Genomic DNA, 26,025 nt, shown 5'->3' on the forward strand with positions numbered 1-26,025 from the left:
CCTTCTTCCAATCACACTATTTTGCTCATGCTTTATATTGAAAGACCCGTTGCTTGGTTATATAGTAATAGTACCTTTTTTTAAGTCTTGCTTCAAATCAACATCCATGTTTTATTGCTAAGGCCTCAACTAACCCACCCTAACAAACTAGGCAACCCACATTTTTTAAACTATAACCTTTTTTACTTTCTATGTATATTTGGCAATGCATTTTGTTTTCCTTAAAAAAAATAAGGAAACCAACTTTTAGTTAGCCAACTTTGTTTTAGGATTTATAATTTAGAGTCTAGGACCAAGGGTTTATGATAAGATAAATAAACAAAATTTTAAGAAGTTGGCTGATATTGACTACACAAAAATTGACTCTAATATTACTCTTTGGGGGCACTCTACTGTACAGATTAAATTTGTATAGAGAGAGTCCCTTTGTAGTTATTTTTGATTATATTATTGCTGTTCAAAATGTAGGTCCTAGTTTTTTCAAGTACTGTTTCATTCCATACGAAAAAAAAAAATTTTTGTAAACTTACATCTTTACATATAATTCACCTTACTCTTTTCTTAGTTGTTAATTTGTTTTGATTGTTATATAGAGTGGTGCAAGTATCACATGGGACATAGTGGTAGGAGGTTGGGACTTGGAATACAGTGCTGAGTTTGTCCCAAATGAAGAAGGCAGCTACACCATAGCAGTTGAGAGGGCAAGGAAAGTTGAAGCCTCAGAAGAAGCCATCCACAACACTTTCACTTCAAAGGAATCAGGCAAATTGGTGCTCTCTGTTGATAAAAGTGCCTCTAGGAAGAAAAAAGTTGCTGCTTACCGCTATTTTGTGCAGTTAAATAATTAAGCAGCAAATAATAATTATGTTAAGCTTGTGATGTTTGCTTCTCTCTTTTTTAAAACAATAATTTTTGTTAATTATGGTTTGAGCTTGTTAAAGGCTAATGAAGTTACTAAGCAGTGTATTGGTGTTATGTATAAAATTTGGAAAATGGGTGGTAGGACATGTTCAATTGGGAATTGGTATAGAAGAAAAAGCAATTAGCTTTGCTTGGTATTGAATGCGTTCATTTCATCATGATAATGAGTTTGTTGATTATACGCAGTATTGTAGTGTATTTGTTCTTACATCTCTCTGTTTCGGAGAAGTATCTGAACAATTTGGAAAGAATTATTGTTTCGGTGACAACACATGGGTTTTCAATTAAGTTGATAATCTTTTTCAATTTTTAATTATTAAATCAAACAACACAAAAGTTCTTAGTCAACATGGGTATGTGATAAACTGATAATTGTTACGGTTTTAATATCGAAATTTTTAATTGATAAATGGAACATTTTAAGCTATTAAAGTACTTATTAATAAACATTTCATTAGCAAGTGTTTGTGGGCTGAAAATTTAAATATGGAAGAACTATAGATGTATATGTAATTTGAAGTTATTTTCATGAGTATAGAATAACAGAATGCTAAAGTGGCAAAATTAAGAGCATAAATTAAATACTTTAAGTTAAAGTGCTCCTATTTGATAGATTGAATAAGAAATCATTACTAAGTTTGTTGTGCCTTGTTTTCTAATCCAAATCCAAATGGAAATGAAAAGGAGAATAATGGTGATGGGACTAGGTATAGCATATGGCATGTTCCATGCAGAAGAGTGGAGTGTCATGAGACTGAGAAATCCAAATTCCAACGAAGAGTTCACGGGTGGTAACGTGCTCCATAAGATGAAAATTCAATAGTGGAGCCACCTTCTATCCCTTTGTTGATGGTGATGTTTGCATCCTTCTAACCCTGAATTTTAGCAAGCATGATTCTCTTCTAGTTTCTACCGTATGCTTTTTTAATTTTTTATTTTTATGGTACCTCAGTCTCACTCTTATCCAAGCCATATCTATTGTATAGCGTATAGTTCGTAGAGCCTCCCACCAGAGTGCATGTTCTAGCATTTAGGTAGGTTGGTTCTTGCTCCAATTGCAAATCTGGAATTGTTGTTGTAATTTGAATTTGTGGTAGTTGTGATAAAATGCAGCTAACTGGAAGAGGTAGGAGCAGAGGAGCAGATCTAGTGGGATGGTGGATTTTGCAGCGGAGGTAGTGGTGGTTATGAAAGGAAGACAAAAAAGGAAAAGGAAAGGGAAAGGAGATGGGTATTTACAAAATTATCAACAAAAATATAATAATTAATTATTTTTGTTGAACAAAATTTATCTTATATGAATATAACTTTAGTTTTAATTTTTTATGATCAGAAATAACTATTTATTCTGTACTAAAATCAAGCATTGGACTCTTCTTTTATTTTATTTTTTTTTGCTTACCTCATATATTGTTTGTTTGCTACTTTTTCCCTCCCTCCCTTTTTTTTCACTATCCTGCAAATACCCTCATACTTATAGTTAAACATATCAAGAAAAAAAAAAAAAAACACACATTGAGCCCATAAAAAATGGTCCAGTCACGGACCTATTTTTTATTATTCCAATTTTACCCCTTCTTATTTTTTCTATTTTGTATTGTTCTCAGAAAGTACTTTTTTTTTTCTCCATATTCTTTTTCTATTTCTACATTCTCTTTTTTTCTCTTTTTTTCTCAGTTACTCTCTCCATTTTATAGAAATTTTATTGGACTCGATAATTTCTTTTTTCTTATCATTCTTACTTCAACATTATTTTAACCTTATATTATATTATTTAATTTATAATAAAAATAATAACAAAAATAATTAGTCTTGTGACTTTTGAAAGATAAATATTATAAAAGTAAATTGATATTTAAAAATGCTAAAAAATAATTTATAAGTTGTAATTAATTTTATATAATTTAAAAAAAATCAATTTTTTAAAAAGAAAAATAAAATTTTAGATAAAAAAAATAGTTTTCTAAATAAAAATAGATTTTTATGTGTAAAAATTAATTTTTTTCATGTAAAGTTGGATTCTTTTTTTAAAACTGATTTTGTATTTAAAATTAATTTGGCTTATTAACCTAAACGAAATTTTTTATTAATCAAACTCAGATTTATTCTTTTTGTTAATATTAACCATATGTATTCCTACATATTAATAATAAATTAAAAAAATAATTATATTTATAAATTTTATTTTAATACAATATTATTATATAATTTTTTATTAAAATTTTTGACTGCTTCAAATATTTTTTTTAAGTTTTCACTGTCTGTACTCCTACGTACTCTCATTCTTTATTAAATTAGTTTATACTAGAAAATTTGAAATCACATGCTTATTTTAGTCATTTTATATAATATTTTAGTCTTGTCCATGTGTATCCAAATATAATACTTGACATTACATTAGTGTCTTATCCATCGTATCCAAACACGATACACAAAACATAATTTTTAATGTCTCCGTTCTATTGTCTTTGTCTCAGTGTCCTGTTCTGTCGTGTCTCTAAAAACAAACGCTATCTTAAAATCTAGAGTTCAAACTCTAGAGGATGCATTTCAGGAAAAAATGTGATAAATATGTGAGGAGTGTGTGGGTGTGTTATGTACCTAGAATTGAGAGTTATCCAATCTTATGGGATGCCTAAAATTAAGAGTTGTCTAATCCGCTGACAAAAAAAAAAAAAAAAACTTCTAAACCGAACAGGACCCATTTCACTATGTGCATGAACATTACCATAGCATAGCGTGTCATGAATAGTGCACGACAAGTGAAGCATAAGGTAATGCATTTTTCAAATAATATTGGGGAACAAATTTTTTTTTAGCTAAAACCAATCAAATTTTTTAAAATTATTTTTATTTATTTTAAAGTTTGCTTACTACAATGATTATCTTTGCATCATTACGTACCCTAACCTTTAACTTTTTTTTTGTCTTAGTCTATTTTAGGGCTGGCAATTCATACCCTACCCGCGGGTACTCAACCCGGTCTAACTCGTTCGGGTAGGGTAGGCTACCCTACCCGCTGCGGGTAGGGTAGGGTATGGTCCGGGTATGCCTGCGGGTAGGGTAGAGTACGGGTTTAGGGTGTACCCTACCCTACCCTACCCGCACCTCAAATATATAACACATATTTTATAAAAATTAAGTATATAGTGGAAGAAGTGAAAGTTGAACCTACAACCTCTCTTATGTAATGACTTACAATAAGTGAACAACCACTAAACTAGTTAGTTAATTTAGTAATTTAGAGTATTAGTTTGTTATTTTTTATGTTATTAATATGTATAAAATTTGAAATGATTGAATTTTATATTTACTTTGAAAAAATTTGATATATCTGCGGGTAGGGTAGGGTAGGGTAGGGTTTAGAACTTTAGGGTGCGGGTATGGTTAGGGTTGAGAGATTCTCAACCCGCGGGTAGGGTAGGGTAGAGTTTTAATAGAATTTTCAACCCGCGGGTAGGGTTAGGGTAGGGTCCAAACCCTACCCTACCCTACCCATTGCCAGCCCTAGTCTATTTCTTTTAAAAAATAAAAAATAAAAAATTCATTTATTTGGTCACTATTCCAACCATGATTAGTGGAGTGATATATATTAGGTTTGATTCTCCCAAAAAAAAAAATGTTGCATTCCAATATGCACACTCTGAGTAGAAAAGCTCCATCATTCACCTTTTTATAAACTACTTATACATGTGTTATAAAAAAAATTATTCTTTTTATCCTAGCAATAAAACCATGCAATTTTAGTCTAATTACTCACTAATGTTAACCACTTCACTACTCTTAATTAATCTCGTGTGCACCACGAGGGACAGAATTCCATTTTCGTATAACTACAGTTTTCAATATCTGCGTGCATGCTCTAGTGATGCCACACTTTGACAACATCATATGCTTACATTTTGGGTTAACATGGTCTTGTCTTAAGGTAGTTGGAGAGCGAAGAGCTGCACCTATTTCTAAGCCAGTTTCAGCTGTAGTTTTCACTCCTACTTTAGCTGAATTGGAAAGAAGAGTTAATGTTGTTGGAGTTGTTTTCTATATGGTTTCTTCTTTTTTTTTTTTTCTTAAAATCTACCTATGAATGTCATTCATTTTCAACTTAAGTTTAACATAATCTTCCAACCCACTAAAATACTTCAACCACCCACAATACAATAAAATATTCCAACCCATTCAGTGCTTCAACAACCAACATTACAAATAAAATTTTGTAAAAGCCCATAACATGCCCACAAAAAACCCATACAACTTACCCTAATAAGGGTCCATTATAATGGCTCATCCCATACCTAGTCAGTAATATAATTACCCACTATTATCATGTAATTTCATCACCTGATAATACTGACGAAACTTTGCAATACCTACTGGAGCAAGTTGCATCATCGATAGAATTTATTTCCTCTCTTAAACACTTGTCTGCCAAAGGATGTGCCAGCACTAATCTACATATGTAAATTACACCCAGCTATCTACATCGAAAACTTTGTCTTAAATTAATCAAAAAAATATTGTAAATAAGAGAATTATACCTATATAATTTTAGGGTTATCTAAAATTAAATAAAACCAACGAACTGAATAAAAAAATAAAAAATTAAACACATAAAAAATAAAATATAAAAAATTGAATTTTTTTGGTTTTTCTATTGGTTTGATCTGGTTTTTTATTCTAACATGAATAACTTAAACCAAATCGAATCGGCAATACACGCGTAAAAATAAAACACTAGCACATTGTTTGGATTAAGGGAATATGAAAGGAAAGAAAATGTGAAGAAAGAAAAGTGAATTTTTTGTTGTTTGGATGAGAAAGAAAAATTGAGTGGAAGAAAAAAAAATAGTGTAGAACCCATCAAAATTTTTTCTTCTCAAAGATGAGACGAAATAAAGAGAAAATGTGTAAATATAGATAAAATTATTAATTCACCTTTTAATTAATAAAAAAATAAGAGACCTAAGGGCATTAATATAATTTTACTCTATTATAATTTTCTCTCTTCTCACTTTTTTTTCATATAAACAAATGAAAGTTTTCTCTCCATTTTTTTCATCTATTTTCTCTTTATCCAAACAACACATAAAATAGAGAGTGAGAGTGACAGTGCAAGTGGGGTAGATGGTTTGAGGATTGCTCAAAGTGAGTTATTCAGCATGGTCGGAAGTGGAAATAAGGGGGAGAGTGGGGGATGGGTTGCTTCTGGTGTCAAGGAGGTGCCAAAACAGGGTAGGTCTTTTCACGATAAAGTGGCAGGAGCTTCTTTTTCAGCTATTCTGGAAGTATTGGATCTTCTTGATGGAGATCTCCTGGCATCAATCCAAGGAAAATAGGGGGACTCTTCTCCCCCTAGTGTTACCTTCACGGAGGAGGCGAGAGTGACTCTTTCTCAGCCGTACAAGAACACCATAGTTCTTAAGGTTCTGGACAAGAACATAAGTTACATGATCTTGTCATATAAACTCAACAGTGTTTAGAGATTGAAGGGTGGTTATGAACTTTTTCACATGGGACATGGCTACTTTTGGAAAAAATTTGAAACGCTATAAGAGCGAGAAAGAATTTTGCTGGGAGGCCCGTGGATGTTGAACGGACACTCTTTAGTGGTTAAATTGTGGAGTCCTTCCTTTAGAATGGGTGAAGGTTCTTTTGGTTCCATCATGGTATGGGTTAGGATTTTAGCATTACCTATCATGTATTATCATGAACAGGACATGAATAAGATAGCTTCGACAATTGGTAATCGCATTAAAATCGATTTGGCAACAAAATTAGTGAAAAGAGATAAATACGCTCGTGCTTGTGTCCAAATTGATCTAGGTTTACCGGTAATACAAATGATTATAGCGGATATAATTGAATATAATGTTGAATATGATAGCTTATAATTGGTCTATGGGCTCTGTGATTACTACGAGCATGTAGTAAGAGAGTGTTTAAAAGGGAAAGAAGATGAAGACAAGACGAGTCCATCTTTGGCGATGGCTATTGAAAAACAGCAACCACATAAAGGGTGCTCTGGCACCAAAAAATTTGAATTACAAGAATCTGGGAAAACCATTGAATGTTTTTGTATTTTGGCAAGAATCCTGGCATTATTAATGAGAAACCAATTTCAACAAATCATGAAAAAAAAATAAGTACGTAAAAGAGGTTAAAGTATCTTCACATGCAGATGAGGCGATATGGGAAGTTGTCCACCAAAAAGAAAAGGCAAAAGTGGGTCAGGGTGCAATAGAAAAAAAGGCCTATTCCTTCCTAACACTGTCCCAAAACTAAGAGAAGCTAATAGACCATCCTCTTCTAGGTCCAAGAAAACAACGCTTTCTAAGAGTGTTGGTCTGCAGATCAAGACACGTAACAGAATAAGCATTGGTGATGGCCAAAAGCGGGTTAGAAATTTTTCTCAAAATAGAATTAGCATTGCAAGTATAGTCCCAAGCTAAAAATCGACCAACATAAAAGTTTAATTTAAGTTAAGTTACAATCCAAAACAAATATAAACCGGGAGTTTGAAATTCCGGGTCGTTCTCCCTACGAATTGCAATAAAGTGTCTTATTATTGGCTATGGAGGAAACAAGTGATTTTGATTGAAATAAGCAAGAAATTAAAATGCAAGAAATTAAATAAGCATGCAAGGGAATTAAAGCTCAAAGCAAGTAAATCAAAAATGGAATTCAAGTGGCAAAAAGGACTCTTGGCAAGGATTGGGGAATTGAGGATTCCTATCCTAGTCATGGACCACAAACATGGTAATTGCATAGAATTAATCCCAATTAGTCTATCCTATCATTGAGGATAAGTGGTGATGGCCTAAAGTAGGTTAGGAGTTTCACAAAATAGATTTTCGTTGCAAGTATAGTTTCGAACCCAACAATTGACCATCACTCAAATTTTAATTCAAGAAAATTGTCACAATTCAAAACAAATATAAACCGGGAGTTTTAAGTCCCGGGTTGTCTTTTCTAGGAGTTGCAAATGAAATTCTAAGTTATTGGCTATGGGGGGAATGGGGGTTGATTGCAAGAGAAGCAAGTAATGTAAATAACAAGAAATGAAACAAGCATGCAAGGAATTAAAAGTCAAAGAAAATAAAGCAAGGAAAGGAAAATTCAAGTGCTAAAAACCTCTTGGCATGGATTGAGAGCTAAGGTTACCTATCCTAGCCATTGACCACAAACACATGATGATTATGAAGAGTTAATCCTACTTAGTCAACTCTACATCGAGGATAAGTCAAATAGACATAATTGATTTCAATCCACAAGTCCTAGTCAACTCTATTAATGGGAGACTTAGAGTTAGTGGAAACCAAATCAACTAACTACTCTAATATATCAATCAAGAATGGACATCAATGACTCAAGGGTCACCAAAGTCCTCAATTCCAAGCCAAGAGTGAGGAAAAACTAAGCAAAAACTAAGCTAAGCATTTTATTAAATACTTGGTGTGCATGAAAATAAAATAATATTAAATTGCATAAAAAATAAAATCTAACTACCAAAAGTAAGAAAATAACAAAACAACTCAATTAAATAACAATAAACATAAAGACATTAAATTGTATTAAATGAAAATTAAGATTTACAAGAGTGCTCATAAAATGAAAAGTGGCATAAAAGAGAAATAGAGAAGAAGAACTAAGAGAATTAAGACAATAAAGTATGAAAACATAAATGAAACTACATGAGAACAAGAATTAATAATTGAAATTAAAGGAAATTGAACTAAGAAAACCTAAATTCTAAAGAGAGAGGGGAGCTTCTCTCTCTAGAAAACTAAGACAAGAACATAGAAAAATCTAAACCTAATTGCCCCCTGCCTCCACTTGAATTAGGGCTGAAATAGCTTCAGAAATGAGTTGGATTGGGTTTTGGAGGCCCGAAATTCACCCCCAACGATTTGCAATTAATAAGCTCACGTGACCAGGGTCACGCGTACGCGTGGTTCACGCATATGTGTAACCTGACGAAATTCACTTCCACGCGTACGCGTGGATCACGTGTACCCGTTGCCAAGCTCGCACTTGTGCGTGCTCACACATCACTGTGCGCACGCACGGATGCTGAATCTTCCAAACTCCATTTCTTCATGATTTCTTCACTTTTGCATGCTTTTTCCTCACTTCCTCAATCCATATTAGCCTTGTAAACCTGAAATTACTCAGCAAACACATCAAGGCATCAAATGGAATTAAAGTGGATAAAATTTAGCAATTAAGGGCCCAAAAAGCATGTTTTCACTTTTGAGCACAATTTATGGAGAATTTACAAAACTAAGCTATTTCATTGAATAAGTGTAGGAAAAGTTCATAAAATTCACCCAATTGGAGCAAATAAATATCATGAAATGTGGATTTATCACATCCCCACACTTAAACAATAGCATATCCTCATGCTAAACTCAAGAGAGAAACAAGGGGTAGTACATTTATTCAATGCAAGGAAACTACGTATATGCAATCTATCAAAATGAATGCAGCTACTTAGTTAAAATAAATCAAACTCCAAGAAAACATATATGAACATAAGGGCTAAAGCAATTCAAATCCATAATTGAATTGAGTTCTAGAAAAGAATTTATAAACTTGCAAGATAAGAATTAAGCAGAGGTGAAAACATGTAATTGAGCAATCGAACCCTCACCGAATGTGTATCCGCTCTAGCCACTCAAGTGTATAGGGTCAATTCACTCATTTCTCCTTTAATCAAGCTTTCTAAGATTTGTTTTTCCTCTAACAATCAACACTTATTCAATGTATGCATACAAATATCATGAGTCCTTTTCCATAGGTTGTAATGGGGCTAGGGTCAAGGTAAGGTTATATATGGTCAAGTGAGCTTAAAATTTGAATCTTTGACTAACTTAAGCTCTCACCTAACCTACAACCTATACAATTCAAAGCAAACCTAACTACTCATTCCTCACTTTTCTTACACACTCATGCCTTTTCTTTTTAATCACAACTCATATGCATTGTTATTGTTACTTTGCTTTGGGACATTTTAATCCCTTTTTATTGCTTTCTTTTTCTCTTTTTCTTTTTCTAATTTTTTTTACACATAAAATATATACACAAAAGCGTCAAAGCATATGGTTTAGGCAATTGATGCATGTGTATGTACCCAATTTCCATGATTTTTAACAAAAATATAAAATTCCACTTTTACCTCAACCAAAATTCCCAAACTTCCCCACACTTAGATGATACACACTCTCGCTAGTCTAAACTAATCAAAGATCCAAATAAAAGACATTTATTGTTTTCCGCTTTAAGGCTAGTAATGTGCTAACTTTAAGAACAAAAGGGGATTAACATAGGCTCAAAGTTGGTTAACAAAGGAAGATAATAGGGTAGGCTATTTGGGTAAGTGAGCTAAATGAAATTATGGCCTCGATCATATAAATGCATATATACATCAAACAATGGACATAAAGAATCAAACAAATCAAAGATTGCAATCATAAAAAGAGAATAACACACACAAGAATAAAAATAGTGGTTATATGATGTAACGATACAATGAGGCTCAAAACTCACATGCTTATGTGTTCTTAGCTCAAAAACATGTTTCCCAATATATTTCAAGCAAGTTTCAGTCAAAATTTTCAGCTCAAATCAATTAGGATGTCAATGCCCTATCAAGAATATTTTTCTTGGAAAATTTCATTAAATTAACTAAGCTTATTATATGTATGCAAAAATATGCAATAAACTAAGAGAGAATGCAATTAAAGCTCTAAAAGATATACAACTAAGAAAGATAAAAGGTGAAAGTGTTTGGGATTAGAGTATGTCACCCAAGACTGTCGATCGTGACAACCGGTGACTTAAATAAAAATAGAAAATAAGATAGTAAGATGAGTGAATGCAAAAGCAAGGAAGTAAGAATTGTTGGTATGAGGTGATATTCACTAGAATGAGTGAGTGAGTTGGTTTGTGACATTAAAGACACAAGTGTGTGAATTCTAAGTTGGGCAGTTTAGAACACACACACTAGCAAAGAAATCTATGTCACAATTACACAAAAGAAATATGCACTTTACTTATTCTAGTGTACTTGAAATGCTTTAAAGAAAACTTGTAGGTTTAAGATAAACAAACAAGCAATGAAGAAGTACAAGAGCATTCAAGCAAGAATCAAGCAATTGTGAAATGGATAATGAAGCAACACCTAATTGACATGAAGTGGAAAACATGGCAAGCATAGTCCACAAAGCTTAAAAAGCTCAAAAAGTGTCATTAGGTGAGCTTATGATCCAATTTTATAATTCTTAATGTTAATGCATCAAATAGGTGACTTAAATAAAAATCAATCATAAACAAGCATCACCTAACAAAAAAAAAATACACCAACTAAGAACAAATTGCCTAACAAAAGATAATGAAATCAAATCATATGGTGGCCAAAACATGCAATTCAGAAATCCAAAGACATTCTCAAAGGCAATGGTATGAGTACTGGGTATGTACAAACATTCAACATTCAAAACTTGATACCAAGTAACAAAGTATGACCTCAATAAAGACATCCAACAATAACTAGCAATAACAACATCAATAATTCAGCAACAATGTCTCATAAAATCAACAAATCAACTCAATCATCCAACACTTAGCACCGAAACAGAAAATTAAACTAACTAGCTAAACAAATAACTAACTAACTAACTAAATAACTAACTAAAGATGAGTGTGGTGGATGGTGAATAATAGTGAGGGATGATGGTTGGAGGAGGGCAAGAAGAGAGGAGAAGAGAAAAGAAGGGAAGAAATAGAGATAAGAAAAGAAGAGAAGTATAGTGGTGAGAAAACAGAGTTGTGCGTACACACATAGGGCCGTGTGTACGCACAAAGGGGTCCATGCATACGGGTGGGGGACGCGTGCGCATGGTGCTACGAAAATGGGAATCGATGCATACGCGTGGGGGACGCGTACGCGTGAAAGAGAGCAAATGCAAGGTGACGCGTACGCATGAGGGACGCGTACGCGTCGATGGGCAAAATTGTAGAGTTGTGCGTTTGCACTATGTGTGCGAACACCACGGGCAGAGGCCTTGTTTTGAAGTGTACCCACGCACAGAAAGGCAATTTTTTTATGGGAAAAAAATGAAACGTCAAAATTTGACATTTGTGCGTACGCACACAGGTCCGTGCGTACGCATAAATGGCAAAAAGAAGGGGGTGCAGACGCACAAGGTGTGCGAGCGCTCCCAGTAGAAGGGGTGTTAATGAGTGTGCGTACGCACAGGTAGGTGCATACGTACATAATACAGAATTTGGGGAGGTATGCGTGCGCACAGGTGTGTGCGCGCTTACATGCTCTGTTTTTTCTAAAAAATTAGTGCTCTAAGGCACTAAACATGACATCTAAAATAGATTTTTCAACCCCAAAACTTATTCTACCCTAAAACTACAAGATCAACACAAAAAGTCTACCAAACTAAGCTAACTAAAAGAAGGAAAAATTCAACAAACAAATGCTAAAGGAGAGGGAGAGTTAGATGTTACCAAGTACTTTTATTTATTGTCTTTAAGTTAGACAATTGGGAGAGCCCTTGCTATGGTGGCTTGTACTTGACATTCCCACCAATGCTTGAATTTCCAATGTCCTCTGGGATCCCAATCCTAACCATTAACAAAAACAAAAGACAACCAAAAAAGCAAGCTATTTACATATTAACATATTTACAATAGTGATGCGTGAGCATCTTTCTTATCTTTTCCTAGTGAATTTGCATCTAATTTGTTGAGTTTAAATAAGAATTAATTATATTTTAGCCACTATGGATGCTATTTTGAGTTTTGTGCAATTTTATTTAATGTAGGTAGCATTCGGATGGATTTGATGAAGTTTCTGCAGAGAAAGAGAAGAAGCCAAGGAGATGACCAGCGAATACTGACGCGGACGCATGGCTCACGCGACCGCGCGGAATGGAGGAAATCGCAATGACGTGATCCCGTGCCTGACACGAATGTGTGCACTAGAATCTGCACAAATGACGCGAACGCGTAGACGACGTGGACGCGTCACATGCGCCACGTGCAGAAAACGCAGAAAAATGCTGGGGGCGATTTCTGGGCTGTTTTAACTCAATTTTCAGCCCAGAAAACACAGATTAGAAGCTGCAGAATGGACAGAACAAGTGGTCCCCACCCATCAACTGAAGATCTGTTAATTAATTCAAATTTAAATTCAAAATTAGGAAAAGATATTATTTTAATTTTTAGTTTTAGATATTAGATTTTAAATTTATTAGGATTAGTTATAAAAGGGAGAAACTTTCCTTCCTTTAGAGAGGTCCTGGGGAGGATTCCATTCCATCCCAATTTACAATCCGTATTTCTCTGAACCATGAGCAACTAAACCTCCACTGTTAAGGTTAGGAGCTCTGTCTATTGTATGGATTGATTTTATTACTTTTTCTATTTTAATTTATGTATGGATTTATATTTAAGAATTGTTTTCATTCTTTATTTTATGAATTTGGGTGGAACGGAAGTATGACCCTATTTCTAAATGCGTTCTTGTATAACTTGGAAAAGCTCTTTACTTGAACAACAGCTTGAAAACATATTCTCCTAAATTTCTAATTTATCTGGATTTAATAGGATACGTGACATATAATCCTTTTATGTTTGGGTAATTAGGATCTTTGTGGCATATAACTAGAATTGAACTTCACCCCCTAATTGGAATTAATTGACCAAGAAATTGGCTGTTGATGAATTTTAGAGGAGACTAGGAAGGTCTAAGGAATTAGGGTCTAGTCACAAATAGTTTGCCATGAATTAAATCTTACATGATTAAAATTAGTTAATAAGAAAAGTCAATCCAGAAAATAGATAACTCTGAAGCCTTAACTGTTTTCTCCATATTTTATTCCCAATTTATTTATCTGTCTGTCTTTAATATTTTTAATATTGTTTAATGTCTTTTGAACTCCCAAACATTATTTTCTGTTTGTCTAACTAAGCCTATCAAATACTATTGTTGCTTAATCCATCAATCCTCGTGGGATCGATCCTTACTCACATAAGGTATTACTTGGTACGACCCGGTGCACTTGCCGGTTAGTTTGTGGGTTGTAAAATTCCGCACCAAATAGCCAATTACATAACACCATTGCAACTCGCCGGCAACGACACCAAAATTTGGTGATGGCCTAAAGTAGGTTAGGAGTTTCACAAAATAGAAACTGGGAGTTTTAAGTCCCGGGTCGTCTTCCCTAGGAGTTGCAAATGAAATGCTAAGTTATTGGCTATGGGGGGAATGGGGGTTGATTGCAAGAGAAGCAAGTAATGTAAATAACAAGAAATGAAACAAGCATGCAAGGAATTAAAAGTCAAAGAAAATAAAGCAAGGAAAGGAAAATTCAAGTGCTAAAAACCTCTTGGCATGGATTGAGAGCTAAGGTTACCTATCCTAGCCATTGACCACAAACACATGATGATTATGAAGAGTTAATCCTACTTAGTCAACTCTACATCGAGGATAAGTCAAATAGGCATAATTGATTTCAATCCACAAGTCCTAGTCAACTCTATTAATGGGAGACTTAGAGTTAGTGGAAACCAAATCAACTAACTACTCTAATATATCAATCAAGAATGGACATCAATGACTCAAGGGTCACCAAAGTCCTCAATTCCAAGCCAAGAGTGAGGAAAAACTAAGCAAAAACTAAGCTAAGCATTTTATCAAACACTTGGTGTGCATGAAAATAAAATAATATTAAATTGCATAAAAAATAAAATCTAACTACCAAAAGCAAGAAAACAAACAATAACAACTCAATTAAATAACAATAAACATAAAGACATTAAATTGCATTAAATGAAAATTAAGATTTACAAGAGTGCTCATAAAATGAAAAGTGGCATAAAAGAAAAATTGAGAAGAAGAACTAAGAGAATTAAGATAATAAAGTATGAAAACATAAATAAAACTACATGAGAACAAGAATTAATAACTGAAATTAAAGGAAATTGACCTAAGAAAACCTAAATTCTAGAGAGAGGGAGGAGCTTCTCTCTCTAGAAAACTAAGACAAGAACATAGAAAAATCTAAACCTGATTGCTCCCCCTTGCCTCCACTTGAATCAGGGTTGAAATAGCTCCAGAAATGAGTTGGATTGGATTTTGGAGGCCCAAAATTTGCCCCCAGTGATTTGCAATTAATAAGCTCACGTGACACGGGTCTCGCGTACGCGTCACCTGACGGAATTTACTCCCACGCGTACGCGTCGCCAAGCTTGCACTTGTGCGTGCACACGCATCAGTGTGCACATGCACAGATGCTAAATCTTCCAAACTCCATTTCTTCATGATTTCTCCACTTTTGCATGCTTTTTCCTCACTTCCTCAATCCATATTAGCCTTGTAAACCTGAAATCACTCAACAAATACATCAAGAAATCAAATGGAATTAAGGTGGATAAAATTTAGTAATTAAGGGCCCAAAAAGTATGTTTTCACTTTTGAGCACAATTTATGGAGAATTTACAAAACTAAGCTATTTCATTGAATAAGTGTAGGAAAAGTTGATAAAATCCACCCAATTAGAGCAAATAAATACCATGAAATGTGGATTTATCACATCCCCATACTTAAACAATAGCTTGTCCTCATGCTAAACTCAAAAGAGAAACAAGGGGTAGTACATTTATTCAATGCAAGGAAACTACCTATATGAAATCTATCAAAATGAATGTAACTACTTAGTTAAAATAAATCAAACTCCAAGAAATCATATATGAACATAAGGGCTAAAGCAATTCAAATCCGCAATTGAATTGAGTTCTAGAAAATAATTTATAAACTTGCAAGATAAGAATTAAGCATAGGTGAAAACATGTAATTGAGCAATCGAACCCTCACCAGATGTGTATCCGCTCTAGCCACTCAAGTGTATAGGGTCAATTCACTCATTTCTCCTTTAATCAAGCTTTCTAAGATTTGTTTTTTTCTCTAACAATCAACACTTATTCAATATATGCATACAAATATCATGAGGGCTTTTTCATAGGTTGTAATGGAGCTAGGGTCAAGGTAAGGTTATATATGGTCAAGTGAGCTTAAAATTTGAATCTTTGACTAACTTAAGCTCTCAACTAACCTACAACCTATACAATTCAAAGCAAACCTAACTACCCATTCCTCACTTTTCTATTCTTTTTGTTTTAATCACAACTCATATGCATTATTATTGTTACTTTACTTTGGGCCATTTTGACCCCTTTTATTGCTTTCTATTTCTATTTTTTTTTTTAATTTTTGTTTTCCAAAATTCTCAATTGATTGCACCAAGCTTTGATGGAGTTTCCAACAAGCTATGAGCTCCCAACAAGAAAAACATATTCACAATATTAACATATTCACAATAGCCAAAAATAAGCAAGCAACATATGCACAATCAACCAAAAATAACCTATTCACAATATTCACATATGCACAATAGCCAACAATATAACACCATTGCAACTCCCCGGCAACAGCGCCAAAAAATTTGATAAAGAGAATTATTGTCGGTTTAGAATTAATCAAAATAAGAATCACTTCGTTAGTAGCATAGTCCAAACCAACAATGAACTCTCACAATCAAAGTTTAAATCAAAGGTTTGTCACAATCAAAACAAATATAAACCATGAGTTTTAAATCACGGGTCGTCTTCCCTAGGAGTTGCAATTAATGTGATCAATTATTGGCTATGGGGGAAATTGGGGATTGGTGACAAGAGAAGCAAGTAATGTAAATAGCAAGAAATTAAATAAGCATGCAATAACTAAATATCAAAGCAATTAAATGCAAGGCAATTAATCAAAAGAAAAAAAATTCAAATGCTAAGAAACTTCTTGGCAAGGATTGAGAGCTAAGGTTACCTATCCTAGTCATTGACTAAACATATGATGATTATGAAGAGTTAATTCTACTTAGTCAATCCTAACATCGAGGATAAGTCAAATAGGCATAATTATTTCCAATCCACAAGTCCTAGTTAACACTATTAATGGAAGACTTAGAGTTAGTGGAAACCAAATTAACTAACTACTCTAATATATCAATCAAGAATGGACATCAATGACTCAAGGGTCACCAAAGTCCTCAATTCCAAGACAAGAGTGAAGAAAAACTAAGCCACATATTTTATCAAACACTTGGTGTGCATGAAAATAAAATAATATTAAATTACATTAAAAATTAAATCTAACTACCAAAAGCAAGGAAATAATAATAACAATTAAAGGAAGCAACAATTAACATGAAAACATAAATTTGCATTAACTAAAATTAAAATTAACAAGAGTATCCATAAACATAAAAATGACAAAACTGGGAAATTAAGAAGAAGAACTAAGAGAATAAGGGAAATTAAACAAGGAAAAGTAAAAGAAACTAAGTCAAGATAAGAATTAAAGCATCAAACTAAGAGAAAATTAACTAAACCTAACCTAATTCTAGAGAGAGGGGGAGCTTCTCTCTCTAGAAAACTAAGACAAGAACATAGAAAAAGCTAAACCTAATTGTCCCCCCCATTACTCTTCACTTTGGCATGAAATAGCTTCATGTATAGGTTGGATTGAGTTTTGGAGGCCCAGAATTCGCCCCCCAACGATTTGCAATTAATGAGCTCACGTGACACGGGTCACGCGTACGCGTGGGTCACCTGTACACGTCACCGGACGAAATTCACACCCACGCGTACGCGTCGCCAAGCTCGCACTTGTGCGTACGCACGCATCACTGTGTGCATGCACGGATGCTGAATCTTCCAAATTCCATTTCCTCATGGTTTCTTCTCTTTTGCATGCTCTTTTTCTCACTTCTTCAATCCATACTTGCCTTGAAAACCTGAAATTACTTAACAAATACATCAAGGCACCAAATGGGATTAAAGTGAATAAAATTTAGCAATTAAAAGGCCTAAAAAGCATATTTTTACTTTCAAGCACTATTTAGGAAGAAATCATGAAACTATGCTATTTCAATGGATAAGTGTAAGAAAAGTTGATGAAATCCACCCAAATAAAGCAAATAAATATCATCAAATATAGATTCATGACATTTCCACACTTAAACAATAGCATGTCCTCATGCTATACCAAAGAAAGATAAGAAGGGAAATTACATTTATTCAAAGCAAGGAAACTACCTATATGCAATTTACCTATATGAATGAAACCACTTAGTTAAAATAAATCAAACTCCAAGAATACATATATAAACATAAGGGCTAAAGCAATTCAAATCCATAATTGAATTGAGTTACAGAAAAGAATTTATAAACTTGCAAGATAAGAATTAAGCATAGGTGAAAACATGTAATTGAGCAATCGAACCCTCACCGGATGTGTATCCGCTCTAATCGCTCAAGTGTATAGTGTCAATTCACTCATTTCTCCTTTTATCAAGCTTTCTAAGATTTGGTTTTCATCTAACAATCAACAATCATTCAATGCATGCATACAAGTATCATGAGGACTTTTCATGATTGTAATGGGGCTAGGGTAAAGGTAAGGTTATATATGGTTAACTGAGCTTGATATTTGAATCTTTGACTAACTTAAGCTCTTACCTAACCTACATACCAGCCTATACAACTCAAAGAAAACCTAACTACCCATTCCTCACTTTTCTTACACACATGCATTTTCTTTTTAATCACAACTCATATGCATTATTATTCCTACTTTACTTTGGGGCATTTTGTCCCCTTTTTATTGCTTTATTTTTTTCTCTTTTTTTTCTTTTTCTAAAATTTATTTTTTTCAAACTAAAATATATACACAAAAGTGTCAATGCATATGGTTTAACAAGATGCATGAGTATGTACCCAATTCCCAAAATCTTTAACAAAGATACAACAATACACCTTTATATCAACCAAAGTTCCCAAACCTCCCACACTTAGATGATACACACTCTCACTAGTCTAAGCTAATCGAAGATCCAAATAAAGGGCATTTATTATTTTTCACTTTAAAGCTAGTGATGTGCTAACTTTAAGGACAAAAGGGGATTGAAATAGGCTCAAAGTTGGTTAACAAAGAAAGATAAAAGGGTAGGCTATTTGGGTAAGTGAGCTAATTGAAATGAAGGCCTCAATCATATAAATGCATATATACATCAAATAATGGACATAAAGAATCAAACAAATCAAAGATTGCAATCATAAAAAGAGAATAAGAATAACACACAAAAGAATGAAAATAGTGGTTAATATGATGTAACCACAGAATTAGGCTCAAAACTCACATGCTTATGTGTTCTTACCTCAAAAATATGTTCCACAATATATTTCAAGCAAGTTTCAATCAAACAAATACCAACTCAACTCAATTAGGATGTCAATGCCCTATCAAGAATATTTTTCTTGGAAAATTTCATTAAATCAACTAAGCTTATTATATATACGCAATAAACTGATGCACAGAAACTTGTCTCTCAACAGATTTTCCTCGGCAAGTATACCGAATTGTCGTCAAGTAAAAACTCACAATAGAGTGAGGTCGAATCCCACAGGGATTGATTGGTCAAGCAACTTTAATTGGAAGAATGTTCTAGTTGAGCTAAGCAGAATTTGATTTGAGAATTGCAGGAAATTAAATGGCGGAAAAGTAAATGGCAGAAAATGTAAATGTTAGAAATAAAGAACTCAATGTAAATGACGGAAAGTAAATTGCAGAATCTTAAATGGGGAATGGGAAAGATGAGCATAAAAGTAAATGGCAGAAAGTAAAGAGAATGGGTAAGATTAGAAAGGGAGAGTTCATTGGGCTCAGGAGATGTTGTATTCTCTGGATCAAATTCATTTTCATCTCTTCCTCAATCAATGCATTCATTGATCTCCTTGGCAATCTTAAGTGATTGAATTCCAATTCCTTGGTAATTCAATCTCTCAAATCTTGATCAATAGCCAATTCCTTGGTCTAATTGCTCATGAGAAGAGATGAAGTATGGTCACTGATTATACCACATGTATTTCCAAATCAAAGAATTGGGAGAATTATATGTCACTATATCCGTCCAAACCCCAATTTGGTCCAACATGAGAAAGCATTTCTAGTATGATCTCTTCATTCCTCTTCCAAGGTTCCGAAGAGATCCAAGTATGAATAGCTTCTTTTCCAAGACAACTACCCAATTGGATGAAGATTGAAAGCTTTCTAGTAAAATCAAGAGAAAAGAAAGAAGAAGAATAATGAAAACTATTATTGATCCATCAAATTACAACAGAGCTCCCTAACCCAATGAAAGGGGTTTAGTTGTTCATAGCTCTGGGAATGGAAAACAAAGATGGGAAATACATTCTAAAAGTAAAACTAGAAGTTGCAGAGAAAGTAAAATTATACAGAGAGTAGTTCTCTCAATGCCCCCAAAAGCTCTCTTACTAGTTCAAAACTACTCCTATATATACTACTCTTCTGATCTTCTAGTTGGCTCTTTAAGTCTTGGATATGGGCCTTTGGATCTTTAGTTGAAGCAGTTACAGTCTTCAGTGGGCTCAGCTTTACTTGCAGAGAAAGTGTGAGTTAGGCATGGGCGTTAGTTAGGACGTTAGTGGTGTTAACGTTAAGTGAAAATGTGGGTTCGAGAACGTTAGTGACGATCACCTTTTTCACTAACGTTCCTAACCCAAGATGGTCCACGTTAACTTCAACGTTAGTGGCACTAACATGACCACTAACGTTGCCTCTTGGTCCTTCGCAAATGTTAGTGGCATTCACCTTTTCTAATAATGTTTGCTTGTTGCCCTTCCTCCCTACGTTAGAGTCCACGTTAGTGTAGCTAACGTGACCCTTAACGTGGGCATGCCTCAGCTTCGAGAGCATTAGTGACACTTACCTTTGTCACTAACGCTTCAAACGCCCCTTCCCACGTTAGTGCCTCATGTTAATTGTATTAACGTGGCCACTAACGTGATGGCGATTACCATCTCCAACATTAGTGACAAAGGTGAGCGTCACTAACGTTGGTCCATCAATTCTTCTTCCACGTTAGCTTCCACGTTAATATAATTAACGTGGCAACTAACGTGGGCAATATTTGCTTACCCCAACGTTAGTGACAAAGGTGAGTGTTACTAACGTTGGCACTTCTTTGTTCCTTCCACGTTAGAGTTCACGTTAATGTAATTAACGTGACTCTTAACGTGGCTAAGTGTGCCCCTTTTTCCAACGTTAGTGGTATTCACTTTTACCACTAACGTTGGAGCTTCACTTCTCCTCCACGTTAGCTTCCACGTTAATGTAGTTAACGTGGCAACTAACGTGGGCTATGATGGCTTTCGAAAGCGTTATTGGCGATCACTTTTCTCATTAACATTGCACGCTAGCTCCCATTCTACGTTAATGGTCACATTAGTTAGACTAACGTGGCTATTAACATGGCATCTTCCTTGCTTCCTTTGTCCTGAAATCAAGCAAGTAAAGTGCATCAAAGCTAGGTTCTAACTCATGAGATCGTGCATCATCCATTTTATCATTCAATTCATGCATAATTTTCATAAAATCATATAAAATTCACAATGTTTGCTTGAATCAAGATGTTAGTGATTATCTACCCAAAACTTGCTTATTAACTAAGAAAATGCATGAAACTACCCTAAAACAGTAAAGAAAAGGTCAGTGAAACTGGTCAAAATGCCCTGGCATCATAAACTAAGAAACATGCAATCAAAGCTCTAAAATATATACAACTAAGAAGGATAAAAGGTGAAAGTGTTTGGGATTAGAGTTTGTCACCTAAGATTGTCGATCAATGATGACCTCCCCACACTTAAAGATTTGCACCGTCCGCGGTGCATTCAACTGCGAGCAAGGGGGTATGGCGACTTCGGATTGCCACCTTCAGCTAGTGGATCAATCGGCTGCTGCGTGCTCTTTCTCCTGCTTCCTTGCTGCTTATGGTGACTCATCCATTAAAAATAGAAAATAAGATAGTAAGATGAGTGAATGCAAAAAAAGGAAGCACAGATTGTTGGAGTGAGGCATGAATCACTAAAATGAGTGAGTGAATAAGTTTGTGACATGAAGGAAACAAGTGTGTGTATTCTAAGTTGTGCGGTTTAGAAGACACGCACTAGCATGGAAAGCTAGGTCACAATTACACAAAAGAAACATGCACTTTACTCATTCTAGTGTGCTTGAAATGATTTAAAAGAGACTTGTAGGTTAAGCTAAGCAAACAAGTAATAAAGAAGCATAAAAGTATTCAAGCAAGAATCAAGGAATTGTGAATTGGATAATGAAGCAACATCTAATTGACATGAAGTAGAAAACATGTCAAGCATAGTCCACAAAGCTTAAAAATCTCAAAATGTGTCATTAGGTAAGCTTATGATTCTATTTCACAGTTCTTAATGTTAATGCATCAAATAGGTGACTTAAATAAAAATCAATCATAAACAAGCATCGCCTAACAAAAATTGCGTCAACTACATACAAATTGCCTAATGATAGATAATGAAATCAAATTACATGGTGGCCAAAACATGCAATATAGAAATCTAACAATATTCATGGAGGCAATGTCATAAGTACTTGGTATGTGCAAAATTAACCATGAAGAACTCAATACCAAGCAAAAATTTATAACCTCAATAAAAGAATCCAACAATGAATATTCACACAATGATGCTAAAATAGCATCATATTAGTAATCAGCAGCAATATCTCAATAGAATCAGCAAATTAAAACAATAATCCAACACTGAGCACCAAAATAGAAATTTAAACTAACTAACTAACTAACTACTAACTAACTAATTAACCAACTAAAGGTGAGTATGGTAGGTGGTGAATGATAGTGGTGGATGGTAGTTGGAGAAGAGAGAAAGAAGAGAGGGGAAGAGAAAAGAAGGGAAGAAATAGAGAGAAGAGGAGAAAAGAAGTATAGTGGTGAGAAAACAGGGTCGTGCGTACGCACACAGGGTCGTGCATACGCGTGAGGGACGTGTGCGCGTGAAAGGGAGAAACGGAAGGTGACGCGTACGCGTGGGGGACGCATACGTGTCGATGGGAAAAATTGGAGAGTTGTGCGTTCACACTATGTGTGCAAACGCCATGGGCAGAGGCCTTGTATTGAAGTGTGCCCACGCACAGGCCTGTGCCCACGCACAAAGAGGCAGATTTTTTTTTTGGGAAAAATGAAACGTCAAAATTCGCCATCTGTGCGTACGCACACAGGTCCGTGCGTACGCATAAATGGTAAAAAAAGAGAAGGGGATGTGAACGCACAAGGTGTGCGAGTGCTCCCAACAGAGGGGGTGTTCAAGAGTGTGCGTACGCACAGATGGGTGCGTGCGCACAGAATGCAGATTTTGGGGAGTGTGCGCACGCACATGTTATGTTTTTCTAAAAATTTTTTAGTGCTCTAAGGCACTAAACATGACATCCAAAATAGCTTTTTCTAACCCCAAAACTTATTCTACCCTAAAAATACAAGATCAAAACTAAAATCTAATCAAACTAAGCTTGAAATCAAACTAACCTAAGCTATCTACAAGAAACAAAATGCAACGAATTAAAACTATATACAAAGAGAGGGTTAGGAAGGTGTTACCATGCTGGGGTGTCTCCCACCTAGAACTTTAGTTTAATGTCCTTAAGTTGGACTTATGGAGAGCTCTAATCAAGGAGACTTGTGCTTGTATTCATCTTGGAGCTTCCAACAATACTTGAATCTCAACAATTCTCAATTGATTGCACCAAGCTTTGATGGAGTTTCCAACAAGCTATGAGCTCCCAACAAGAAAAACAAAAAGCAAACAAGAAAAACATATTCACGATATTAACATATTCACAATAGCCAAAAATAAGCACGCAACATATGCACAATCAACCAAAAATAAGTTATTCACAATATTCACATATGAACAATAGCCAACAATATAACACCATTGCAACTCCCCGGTAACGACGTCAAAAATTTGATAAAGAAAATTATTGTCGGTTTAGAATTAATCAAAATAAGAATTGTAAGACCCAGTTAATTAACGGCTAATTAACCCATAAATGAGAATTTATTCTAGAAAGCCAAAAATGTTATTTTTATGGCTAAATGTGATAGAGGAAATTGAGACGAGAATTTCGGTACCAATTTTATAGAAATCGGACCAAGATTGGACCGAACGGGCCAAACCGGGCCAACCGGACCCAAAGTGGGCCCTTGGCCCAACTAAACTAAACCAAAACCCTAGTTTTCAGCACTCTCTCTCCTCACAACACACTAAACACGCTGAAAATGGAGGCTATGGAGGGAAGAACACTCTCTCAAGTTCTTTCTCTCACTTAATCTTCAAACCACCATAACTTTTGATCTAGAGCTCCGATTGCCGCTCCGTTTGCGGCCACGCGTTCACCGCGGAGAGCTCTACAAAACCCATACAATCAATCTTGAGGTAAGCCACGTTTTACTGTTCGAAATTCCAGCCCTTGATTTCGAGTTTCATGAGCAAAAATGTTGAGATTTTGGGTTCTTTGATGTTATAGGACCCAACTCTCTTGAAGGAGAAGGTTAATCTTGTCTCCTTGGACCTTGGGTGTGGTAAGATTCTCAACCCTAGTATAATTTGTTGTTCTATGATGTTTGGGTATTGAGATGTTGTGTATGGGTATGATGATTGTGGCTTAGGTTGTGTATATGTGAATATTGGAGCTTGATTGGTGATTTTGGAAAGCTTGGAAGAGGGTTTTGTGTGATAAAATCTGTTCTTGGAGGTGTTGATACCTTGAGAGCTTGTGGACAAGTGGTTTGGAAGTGCTCCGGTTGAGCTTGGGGAATCGGCTAAGGTATGGTTTTAGTTTCCCGTATCTAATATGTAATGTGGTAGGAAATACTTAGGCTAGAGGCCCTAAGATAGGCATTGAATTGTTGGTGTTGTTGAATGGTTGAAATATATGATGTGTTCATATATGTGATTATGAATATTGATGCCTTGATTGTGTGAAATATGAGAAATGCGTGTTGTGATATATGCTTGATGGATGATTGAGGTTGAATTGATGGGTGGTACCATGTTGATGGTGAGTATGATGTTGATTATGTATAATGATGGTTAATTGGAAATGGTATTATTGGAAATTGGGATGAGGAAGGATGTATGACATGATATTGTGTTTGTCCTTTAGCCATTTGATTGAGAAGTGTTAAAATGGTTGGATGTGGTTTTGGAAACCTTGGTAAAGTGTCAATGTGTGAGTTGAGGATGGCTTGTTGTTGATTTTGGTACATTTTGAATGATTTCAAAGAGAAGGATTGAAATTGGCATGTTTGATTGATTTTGAAAAGAGTTGAAAGTGGCTTGTTTTGAAAATGGCACCTTGTGGTTTTGTATGAAAATATGGTTTTTGGGCATACTTTGACGGGACATAACTTGGACTACGGATCTCTGATTTGTGCCAAATCTGTTTAGAAATGAAATTGGATCCGGGATGTCCATGCCGTTCGAAGAACGAGTGAAAAATGATTTAAAATGAGGAAGTTATGTCCGTCGGAAGATTGGGGTTTGAATCTGTAAATTCTGCAGCTTTTAACTTAGAAAATTTTTAGCAGAATGACCCCTCGCGCATAGGCGCACTTGGTGCGTACGCGCCGTTCTTCGAGAAAGCGCCATCCACGCGTGCGCGTGGAGTGCGCGTACGCGTGGACCTGTTTTCATCCCAAAGTTGATTTTTGAGTTTTAAAAGCCAAATTTCATACTTCTAAGCCTCCGATCTCACCACTTATGTCTTAAATCATTATGATATGCCTAGTATGAGAAAAAGGGCTAGTGAATGTGGTAACTTGCGAGTGAAGCAAGGGAAAAATGAATGATCATTGAGGATCAAAGATGATTATGTGAGATGCAGAGAATGGCGGTGGAAGTGCTTGTTGTGCCATGGGCCGAAGGGCCGTAATTGTTAATGAATTGGCTGGTTATGGATTTAACCGTGAGCCGGATGGCTAGATTATTGCCGTGTTACGGCGGAGCCATGTTTATGGCCAAGTATAAATGCATATATGATGTTGATTGAATTGCGAAGGTTTGCACTTCCACCATTGGAGATGAGGGTTTCCCTGGGTAGTAGCAATGGCTAGCCACCATGTGCTCCAGGTT

General features: G+C 35.0%; 1 long non-coding RNA gene across 3 annotated transcripts in view; it reads left to right on the forward strand.

Annotated features, from left to right (window-relative positions):
* The window catches only part of LOC107606808 (uncharacterized), a 67,130-nt gene that overhangs the window by 2,499 nt on the left and 38,606 nt on the right, over window positions 1-26,025 (forward strand). Inside the window, exon 4 of one of the 3 annotated variants that reach the window (XR_015892403.1) lies at window positions 594-1,088. This is a non-coding gene — a long non-coding RNA (uncharacterized LOC107606808). Of the gene's footprint in view, window positions 1-593; window positions 1,191-26,025 lie in introns of those variants that run through there. The other 2 variants (XR_015892404.1, XR_002351189.2) reach the window with 2 other exon arrangements.

This window comes from Arachis ipaensis, chromosome B7, assembly GCF_059453495.1.
Source record: "Arachis ipaensis isolate K30076 ecotype BB chromosome B7, ASM5945349v1, whole genome shotgun sequence".
In the NCBI taxonomy this organism is placed as follows: Eukaryota; Viridiplantae; Streptophyta; class Magnoliopsida; order Fabales; family Fabaceae; genus Arachis; species Arachis ipaensis.